This window comes from Palaemon carinicauda, chromosome 12 (assembly GCF_036898095.1).
Source record: "Palaemon carinicauda isolate YSFRI2023 chromosome 12, ASM3689809v2, whole genome shotgun sequence".
Taxonomy (NCBI): domain Eukaryota; kingdom Metazoa; phylum Arthropoda; class Malacostraca; order Decapoda; family Palaemonidae; genus Palaemon; species Palaemon carinicauda.
The window spans coordinates 94,930,373-94,942,262 of NC_090736.1; positions in this window are offsets into that span (position 1 = coordinate 94,930,373).

Genomic DNA, 11,890 nt, shown 5'->3' on the forward strand with positions numbered 1-11,890 from the left:
TTAGAAGGAAAAATAAAGAAAGCTTTAAAGAGGCAAAGTAGCAATAGCATAGCAATTGATTCAATAATATATGGAGGATATATTATTGCAGTAAAAGTCGTTGACCTTAACACAAAATGCCTGCAAACCTCATCTATGCCTACAAAAAAAAAAAAAAAAAAAAAAAAAAAAAAACATATCATTACAAATATTCTCAAAAAGAGAAACGCAAAATTCCTGAAAAATTACCACACAATAATTTTTCTAGTACTTCTTATTGTTTAAAATATTTACAAAGATCATATTGGAAAGGCAGTTAGATTTAAATGCAGTTAGACATCAATCATATATATATATATATATATATATATATATATATATATATATATATATATATATATACATATATATAATATATATATATATATATATATATATATATATATATATATATATATATATATATATATCTTTATATATATATGGTTATATATATACGTATATATATATGTATGTATGTATATATATATGTATATATATATATATATATATATATATATATATATATATATATATCTATATATATATATATATATATATATATATATATATATATATATATATATATATATATATATATATATACGTATATATATATATATATATATATATATATATATATATATATATATATATATATATATATATATATATATATACATACATATATATATACATATTTATATATTTATATATATATATATATATATATATATATATATATATATATATATATATATATATATATGTTTATAAATAGATATATATATATATATATATATATATATATATATATATATATATATATTTACATATATATATATATATATATATATATATATATATATATATATATATATATATATATATATATATATATATGTATATATATATATATATATATATATATATATATATATATATATATATATATATATATATATATATATTACTAATTTTACCAGTCCATAATTTAATAAAAGTTTTCCATGTTTTAGTTGAAGTAGGGCGGATAATCTTAAAATTTTACCAAAATAGTTCATATTATGATACAAGCATACAACTTTGCATGAAGGTTCTTTATGGTATTTTCATGAAAATAAAATTGTGAGCCACTCAAATTTTTAATATTTCAAGATGGCCGCCATATCTTTAAAATGGCGGCAAAACCCACTATTTTCCACATGTAAGATTTTGATGACCAGCGGCCTAGATTTGAAGGAAAACCACTAGATTTATAATATTAGTCACTGTAAATACAATGTCGTTAAAATTCTAAAGTGCGCATGCGCAACATTTGGCCCGAATTATTCATTTTATTAGTAATTGGGTGGCTAACTTGATATTTCACCAAATTAGTTTCTTTGATAATTCGATTATACAGATTTGCGAGTTTAACATTCTGATAGTATAATTGATATTGCCTATAACTCACCAGGGGTTTCTTACAAAATGGCGGTCAAAAACGAAATGGCGGCGTAAAAATGTTAGTTATTTATTTACTACCAAGCAGTAATACTTCGGCTATATGAGGGGAATGATCATGAAATGGATGATAAAATCAACATGAAAGGATAATAAAATAAACATGAAAAGATAATGAAGTGGGGTGGAACACAAGGCCAATAGGGTCAACCAGTTTAGACTGTTAAATTGAGTGATGGGTAAGGTCCGGCAATTTAGCCTACTGCAGGGGATCCTACAATTTTAATGAGCTAGTTGCTTACATTACCAGGTCACACTGGTGCAACTAACTCCTGGGGAAGTTGGCATAGGGTTTAGTATCAGCTTTATTAAGTCTCCCAAATACACCTTGATTCGCCCAATATATAGTCAAGGTGGCGTTCCCGAATTGACGGAATTGTGCCAACGCGTGAAAGCTGAGCCAAGAAGAACGTTGCTTTAGTCGTTTGTATGGTGTACAGATTGCACAGGAGTAAAATGGCTCTAGATGAGCAATCGGGCTAGGCGTAGAGGTAACAGCATCGAGCCTAGTAGTATCCCATACAGTAAAGTGTATTTGTGAGTTGAAGGTGGTAAAAGGATAATCCCTCAGCCTTTCAACTGTCGATGTATCAAATTTGTGCTTTAGTTTCTAAAAAAAAAACTCGGGATTGTTAATCTCCATTGAAGAATTTAATTTTGTATATATGTGTTGTGTTATTTCATTTTGAAATGTCAAGAAGACTTCGTTTGTCAATATCTCCCAATGAGAAAAAGAAAACTGATTGGACTAAATGCTTTATCTGTCATGTAGACAAAGATGAAACATTGATGTCACCAGAGGGTACTTCAGATAAGAGCAAATCGGGGTATACTTTATTAGCAAAGAGTATTTTAGAGTTCAGAAAGCTAAATGATATGCCCATTGCTTTAGATGTTGGACAATTTGATGATGGTCAAGGAATAGAAGAAACACTGATCACGAATAATGCACAGTATCATCATTCGTGTAGAGTAAAATTTAACAACACTAAACTAGAAAACGAAGATCAGAAGTGGACAGTAATGATGAAAGTGATTCAACTAAATATATGAGAAAAAGGACCTCTCAAAAGCTAGGTAAAATGGATGTTGCAAAAGGTTTTTTTATGTGAAAAGAGAGTCCCATATCAGAACATCGTGAAGCAATGACAAATCAGCTCAATGACAGACTTAACCGCTGTGCGAAAACATTACAAGATAAGGAACTGCTTGCAAAGCTTAGTTCAGATGATGTCGTAGCTCAGGAGTTCAAGTACCATCCAAAATACTTAACAGCTCTATACAACAGAAAGCTACTACACGGTCTTGAAACAACTACGGACCAAGAAATAGTCGACTCTGGCGATGAACTGGCATTTGCAGAGCTAATAACACATATAGTTGAATATCAAAGGGCCAATCCTGGAGGTATAGTTTTCAAACTGGCAGATCTTTGTTTGCTATATGAACGAAGACTAAGTGATTTTTCATCAGCTGCAATAAAGGTAAACTAAACAAGATTGAGAGAGAGAATTCTGTCTAAGCAGTCAGAACTACAGGCATACCATCGAGGTCGAGAGGTAGTGCTTGTGTTTAAGAAGGATACTTGGAAAGCACTTGTAACTGCCTGCGAGTATACTGATGCCATATATTTCGCAAAGGCAGTAGAAATTGTTTGGAGAGAAGTGTCACAGTACTAGGTTCAATTTACTGGTACTTTTAAACCTGAATTGATATCAGCAGCTATTCCAGATACATTGCTAGAATTAGTATCTATGATTGAACATGGCCCTGACATCGAATCCCAGATTGAAAATGGGGTCACGGATTCTGATCTCGCAATTGCTCACTTATTGTTGTTCAATTACCACAAAAAGGGAGTCAAAGATAGCAGCATTTGCCCAAAACATTCTTCAGATCGTGAACCTCCATTTGCAGTTTATGTCCGGCTCCTTTTATTTGCAAAGACAAGGAAATGTAATCTCATAGATATTCTTTTTCAACACGGAATTTGCATTTCGTATGGCCGTGTTTTGGAAATATCTACAAGGCTTGGTGATGGTGCAGTGCATAAATATCTAGAGGAAGGAATAGTTTGTCCGGCTGTATTACAAAAAAGTATATGCACCACGGCAGCTGTAGAAAATATTGACCACAATCCCTCTTCAACAACTGGAAGGACATCATTTCATGGAACACGGATATCTGTGTTTCTACATCCAACAAGAGCACAAAGTGTACAAAATCCTCGCGAATTTCCATTCCTAAAACAAAAACCTCCATCAAAAAAAGTATCAGATCTGCCTGAATCGTACACCAACATACCACCTGCTTTTCTGAAGTCCAAACCAACTCTTCCAGTAGTAGACACAACACCAATTACAGTTCAGAACCAAGACTACCTAATACAGAACATTAGATACGAGTATGATTGGCTTCAGTTTGTCAGTTTGACTCAAGAAGTTGTAAACATGGAAACGATATCATGGTCCTCATACCACTCTGCAAAGGAAAGAGGTCCTGAAGTTGAAGGTAGCATCACTACATTACTACCTTTGCTTCAAGATCAGGCACAAACTGTGTCTACATAAAACACAAGATGCAAAAATTTAGAGAGATTACAGAATTCCTCAATCAAACTCAAACTCCCGTAGTGATAGTGGATCAACCATTGCTTGTTCTTGCAAAGCAAATTCAATGGCAATGGCCTGAGAAGTAGGCAAGGATAAATTTATGATAATGTTTGGTGGTTTGCACATTGAGTTGGCAGCACTGAGACTATAGCAGCGTCATGGCAACAGCTCTTAAAATGTGGATATAAAAGAATTTGTACTGGGAATTGTAAGTGCTATAGGTCAGGATTGCAATGCACAGCATTATAAACCTGTACATGCGAAGATTCATAAATAAATATGACTTTGTTAGTCTAATTTCGCGCATGCGTTTTGCAAAGTTTTCACAAAATTGTATTTACAGTGAATACTGACTTGAATATAGATGTTTTACCTCAAATGTAGGCCACTAGTCATCAAAATGACTTTTTATGGTCAATTTGTCCAATTCTGGAATGGGATTTTGCCGCCATTTTGAAAAATGTGGCGGCCCTCTTAAAAAATTTGAAAAAAAATAGTGGCTCACAGTTCTATTTCTTTAAGAACATCACAAGGAAGTTTTGTGCTAAGTTTTATGCTTGTATCATAAAATGAACTATTTTTCCAGGTATCCGCTCCACTATTGTACCTAATCTTAACGCAATGGATTAAAAGAAAAAAAAAATAAGTTATCTCCCGACTTTTTCTTGTTCGGGAACCTATCAAAAGTATCTGTCCAGTATATGAGTGTCAAGGATTTTTTTTTTTTGCAGTTATTTAGTAAAAAAAGAAAAAAAAAAAGCGAATGTTTACAGCAATGTAGTATTCTTATTTCCTATGCCTACTGCAAAATGTTTCAATTGGGATATACTCAGCTTTTATTTTTTTTTTTTTTTTCTTTTTTTTTTTTTTTTTGCATTAGGGTATGTTTCATTATCTATTTTTTTATGGTCAGTGAATAAGAACAAATATGTAGAATATGCTGAATATGTAAATAGATTTACAAATAGAAGGTTGAATTCCACAAGGCAGTATTTATTATTATTATTATTATTATTATTATTATTATTATTATTATTATTATTATTATTATTTGCTAAGCTACAGCCCTAGTGGAAAAGAAGGATGCTATAAGCCCAAGGGCTCCAACAGGGAAAATAGTTCAGTGAGGAAAGGAAACAAGTAAATAAATAAATTACGATAGAAGTCATGACCAAGTGAAATAATTCTTTCACATATGAGCTATGAAAACTTTGAATAAAGAAGAGGAAAAAAAAAACGATAAAATATTGTGCATGAGTATAACCTTAAGCAAGAGAACTCTAACTCAAGATATTGGAAGACAATGGTAATAGAGGAAACAAAGGTGGAAAATCCAATTAGAAAATCATTTAATTTTAGAGACAGACATCCAATGGTAACAATTGGGCCATTGGCTGGTGCTTTGGAATAGTGTGGATGCCAGCTGAAATTTCACTTTAAGGATCTATTCTAAACAACTTTTGCCAAAAAAGAATTCCTGAAAGGTGAAATTTCGGAGACATGTTTTTGTCTTAATATTTCGTTTTATTCACCCTGCTATTTATTCCATATGAATTTATTATATATCATTTAATTACTTATGACGTTGGCTACACATTGACAATAAATATTTCTTCAAAAATATCTTCAACCGAGTTTCATTGGGGATCAAATTTCAAATGACTAGGAATTGTTGATATTTTTTCTCACTTTCTGATGAACAAGAAAAATCTCTATTGCTTATAATAATAATAATAATAATAATAATAATAATAATAATAATAATAATAATAATAATAATAATAATAATAATAATAATAATAATAATAATAATAAAAAGAAAAAAAAATAATAATAATAATAAAAATTATTATTATTATTATTATTATTATTATTATTATTATTATTATTATTATTATTTTTATTATTATTATTATCATTATTATTATTATTATTATTATTATTATCATTATTATTACTAGCTAAGCTAAAAATCTAGTTTGAAAAGCAAGATGATAGAAGCCCAACAGGGAAAAATAGCCCAGTGAGGAAAGAAAGGAAGGAAACGAATAAACTATATGAAAAATAATGAACAATTAAAATGAAATACTTTAAAAATAGTAACAACATTAAAATAGATATTTCATTTATAAACTATAAAAAAACGTATGTCAGGCTGTTTAAAAAAAAAAAAAAAAATTGCTGTACGTTTGAACTTTTGAAGTTATACTAATTCAACTAGCTGATTAGAAAAATCATTCCAAAACTTGGTCACGGATTGAATTAAACTTCTAGAATACTGAGTCTCATGATGGAGAAGACCTGAATATTAGAATTAACTGCATGCCTAGTATTATGAAGAAGATGGAACTCTCCAGGAGGATTTGAATGTTAATGATGATCACAATTATGAAAATTCTTATGCAACATTCATAACGAACTAATTGAACGACGATGTCAGAGATTAATATCTAGATCAGGAATAAGATATATAATAGACCGAAGTGCCTATCCAGATAATTAAAATGAGCATTGGCCAATGAAAACCAGACAGGAGAACAATACTTGAAACAAGGCAGAATTAATGAATTGAAACATTTCTTCAGGGTATATTGATCACCAAAAATCTTATAAGACTTTCTCAATAAGCCAAGTTTTGTTCAATTGGAGAAGACACAGACTTAATGTGTTTCTCAAAAGCAAATTTGTGGTCGAGAATCACAAATAAAATTTCAAAAGAGTCATACAGAGGTAAAGAAACTATTAATACTAAGATCTGGATGATGAGGAGCCACTGTCCTTGACCTAATTACAATCTTACGTTGAGTTTTGTTAGGATTCAACTTCATTCCCCATAATTTGCACCATGCACTAACTTTATCTAGGTGTCTATTAAGAGATTCAGCATCCCCAAATCTACAACCTGGAAAAGGAATTAATGCAAGGTGTTTAGCATCTTCTGCATATGCAACAAGCTTCTTGTCTAGACCTAACCACATGTCATGTGTAAATAGAATGAAAAGTAATGAGCTAAGAACACTACCATGAGGAACACCAGAAATCACATGCCTATACTCAGTATAGTGACCATCAACAACAACTCTGACGATCTATTCAATAATGATGATAAGAAACGACCCACCCTCTTTCAACTGTTGGTGTTTAAAAACAATGGCCTCATGATTAATACTGTTAAAGGCACCACTAAAATCAAGGTCAATCATACAAACTTCCTGACCACATTCAAGGGATTTCGGTACAGCATTTGAGATTGTATGAAGGGCATCATATGCTCCAAAGCCTATTCGAAAACCAAATTGCAAAATAGGGAAATTATGATAACCTTTTGCAAACCTATTAAAACGTTTTGCCGAAAGACTTTAAAAAAAATTTAAATAATACGGTAGTTATGGAAATTGGTCGGTAATCACTTGGACTGGAGCTACCAAAAACACATTTATATATTAGAGTAACATTAACAATTCTCCAACGAATGCTAGAAGCTGCTCTTATTGCTAACTTGCTAAAAATAATAGATAACTTTGGAGCTAAGAAATCTGCAATCTTTAAAAAAAACAAAGTAAACATACCGTTTGGATTAACACCGCCTTAAGTACTAAGGTCCATCATGAGAGCTTTTATTTTACGAGATCGAAAACCTAAATTTGTTAGCTAAGCCACAGGAAAACAGAAATGAGGAAGATCATGTTTATCATTACTCTGCTTAATATTAAACACATTTGCCAAAAGGGTTGCCTTTTTTTTTAGACAGTGAGTGACAGAGCCATTTGTATCAAGTAAAGGAGGAACTGTTGCATCTACACCAAAGAGTGCAGATTTAAGGGTTGTCCACACTCATGTTCTTGGGTTGTACCAGAAAAGGTGTCTTTTATGGTTAAATTGTATTCCTTATCAGTCGAAACATAAACTCGCCGAGCAAAAGCTCTAAGTTGAGTATAGTTATTCCATGTTAAATCTGATCTGTTACCCTTTCAAAGATGATAGGCGTCCTGCTTCTCCGAATAAGCACGTCTAAAATCATCATTGAACCAGTGTTTGTCCTTCACTCGTTACCTTAACACACGACAAGGAATACACCTATGAATTATATTGACTAGATTCTCCTTCAAAGGGAAAACAGGATCAACACTATTATACAATAGTGACCAATTCAAGCCCAGAAGATAACTCAAAATCCCATTCCATTCTGTTTGAGCTTTCATATAAATCTTACATGAGTATGATACAACAGAGACAGGCTACTCAGTCTTCACTACTAATTAGATAAAGGTCTGATCAGATGTCTCAACTGGAGAACGAACCTTACCTCTTATAAGGTAAGGGGAGTTAGCGTAACTATACATGGTTCAAGTAGTTACATGACCTGTGATTAGCTTCACTTATGATTTGCACACAGCCTGATTCTGAGTAAAAGTCTAAAGCTCTTAAGCCATGGCAAACAGTAGGAGAGACATATTTTAACCACTTCCTATGGTAAGCATTCAAATCACCAACAAAGACAATAGAGGCCTTTCTATCATCTATCTTAGCCATAATAGAAAAGACGTGGTTCTGAATGATTATATCCCTCGATCTCCATATAGGTGGGCAGTTTTTGATGATGGATGATTTGTATAATTACACTCTGATATAAATAATTGATGAGTCAAAAATAACTTCTTTTTTTAAGGTTAATTAAGATTAGGAAAATAATTCTTTTAAAGCAATTTATATTTTTAAATTATCTATGCTGAGTTATTTTTTCTTTTTTTAATATACTTCAATTTCATTCAGTGTTTTTTACAATTTTGATACCACTTAACAAAACATTAAATGGAACGCAAATATCACTTTTTGACCAAAACACAAATTCACCTCGACTATACATGTAACAATGAACTGTATCATGGGTGCAAATATGCATATTGGAAAATATTCCTAAACCTTCAATACAATCAATATTTTCTACAATTCAAACAATTTCATAAAAAAAAGAGAAAAAAGTTACACTAATGCCATTTCTTGTGTAAGGCACATATTCACTTCGACTAGACAAAACTAATCTGTATCATATCTCCAGATATGTACAGTATATTGGAAAATTTCACTAAATCTTCACAGTCAAGAGTGTAAGCCTGAGACATCTTACAATATTTTAAAATCCTCCTCATGATCTTCCTGAGAACCAGTTCATGTCCCTCTACAAGTTAAAGCACCGATACATTACTTATGTCCCACACAGAAACAGCCACATCTATGTCCACAGACCAAATTACATGAACAGCTCACAGGTTCCTTGCAAGCAATGGGCTGAGGGCTCAACATCCTAAACCTTGGGATGGGGTATTCACAGGTGTCTTTCATCCATTCATAGGTTGTTGGATCTGGGAGGTCCTGAGGTGGATTTGGTGTTTCTTTCCAGATAAGGCATATTCTCGAAGAATATGCAATTTGAGGGCATCCTAGGTGAGTGGAAGGTTATCAATTGACTCGTTTCCTTGAAGGAAAAATTCCAGTCAAACTAGATCAGTCTCAGTGATAACAGTGCCCTTTAAGTGCAATTGGCACATAAACTTCTCGATGTCTTGCATGAACCGATCATTAATATTTTTGCACGCTGTCTTCTGCAGACACACCGAGTCGTTCATAAATACATTCCACACAGTCTTCCCTATTCTGGCAAACTGATTGACTCTATCACACCCTGTTAAGGCATCGAATGCTAGAATTGCCTGAATTCGATCATATAGAAGTGTAATCTAATGGATGGGTACGAAGGGATGTTTGGATTTCAACCCTGTACTGAACCACATTTCTGGAGACAGGTGATTGCTGAGACCTCGGACCAAAACAATGCCAATTTTGTTATGTAAGATGATCCTATTGGCTGCATCTTTATGATATGAACTCAGAGAATCAGTGTTCCTGCCTGTAGAATTTCTTACCCTTTTGAAATCATCCAAACCACCAGCAACAACCAGTTCATATGTAGATTCTAACTCCTTCTCTGCCACCCCTATAAGACCTCTGGAAAGGAACAATGCCATGCCAGCTTTTCTAGCAGTGAGGTATTGGAAAGTGTTGAAGTTTGAGAGTAGCTTCACATAGTTTGCAATAATGACACATTTGATTGGGATTTTTTTTCCAGCTTTTATTCCCCATGTGCCAAATTTGATGGACATCTTGCCATCTTATGATACCGATCAAAAACAACATCAACCCTGGAGTATACTGGATCAAAGCAGTTAAGAACACTAATAAAGAACTCATTGCTCAGTCTCTGAATGTTCCTAGTTTCTGGGGCTTTCCTATTGCTTGTGTCATTGCAGATCCATCAATGACCAAACTAGTTTTTATTGTATTCTTCATAAGGTACTTTGATACTTCTGTGCCCTTGCTCAGCAAATCTTGAAGCTTGAACGATTAGTTAAATGGAGTTTCCCACTGGCAGTTGAAAGTGTCCATAGGACTAAAGAAATGGTGTGCTTCAGGGTGTTATTCTGGTCAATATATCTACTGCTCTGTGCTGCCACAAACAATCTGTGGATCAGAATCCTGTCAGCCCTCAGTTGCTTCTGATTGTATGCTCTGCTTGACTGGATGGAGGTTATTTTCTTGACAGTGTAGCATGACAGTTAGTTATTTTCTCAATAAAATGTTCGGTAACAAAGATTTCAAAAAGGGATGCTCCTTTTTCACCAGCCTTGATGAAGTCTTCTTTTATGGCATCTCGGAAGAAATCCTTTGTGCTAAGGCACATCAGGTCTGCAGTATAACCCCTGTAATTTAGGAACACTTCTAGCCCCTGAAATTCCTTCATAATCTTACATAGGCCTTCTCCTTCTCTTCTCATTCTTGTGGGCCCAACCACCTGATGACACCATTCATCATCGATGTCCCTGTTAACATCGACTCCAAACGTCTTATTGGCCGCATGTGACAGCCGTAATTTTTTATTATATATCAGGCACCACTTATCCTATGCCATGCTTCTTATTTTAATTACAATATCACCCCCTGTAATTCAGGATATTTTATTTGTGTTCCAGTGTTTGGTCGACTGAACCTCGACAAAACTTCTTTGTTGATCTCTTGACTGTGAAGTGTCTCCTAATGAATAAATGATGGATTTCTGTTGGGAGCTAGTGAACGTCAGCCAAATACACTAGTCCCTATCTTGCATAATTTTATAGTTATAGACAGCAAACCAAGAAGGTATCCTGGGAAATTAAATCAATTGTAGCTTCCGTTTGCCTTCTCTTTCTGCATGCAAGAAGATGAGCATGGTTGTCACTATGGTCATGTAATTGGCCCAAAATCTAAACTGAGGTGTTTGCAGTTTGCCATCTTCAAACTCATTACTTGTTAAAAAGATAGCCTTGTTCAAACTTGTCAACTACATGTAATTCTTACATACACCATCTAAGTCATGATATTTGAAGGGATTCACAAGTTTGACAGCACATACCTGGCATTCAGGTGGAAGCAACTTCTCACTGTCATTGCAACGTATTTCAAATATAGACCAGACAATTCGTCAAAAAGCCTCCACAGCATGTTTATGCTCCCTCACAGCTTTGTTGTATGAATCTCCATTCATCATATTCCTTGCTGTGATATCCCTAATAACCCCACTTTCAACCCTTGACTCCTTCAAGTCAGATACTTCCAGATGTTGTCCAGTGGCCTTCATAAAATTCATGATGATATGGAAACCGCTTAATCGAATTATCCTGTTTCTGAACTTTGCTTGTTTGACCCATATTATGTCCTTG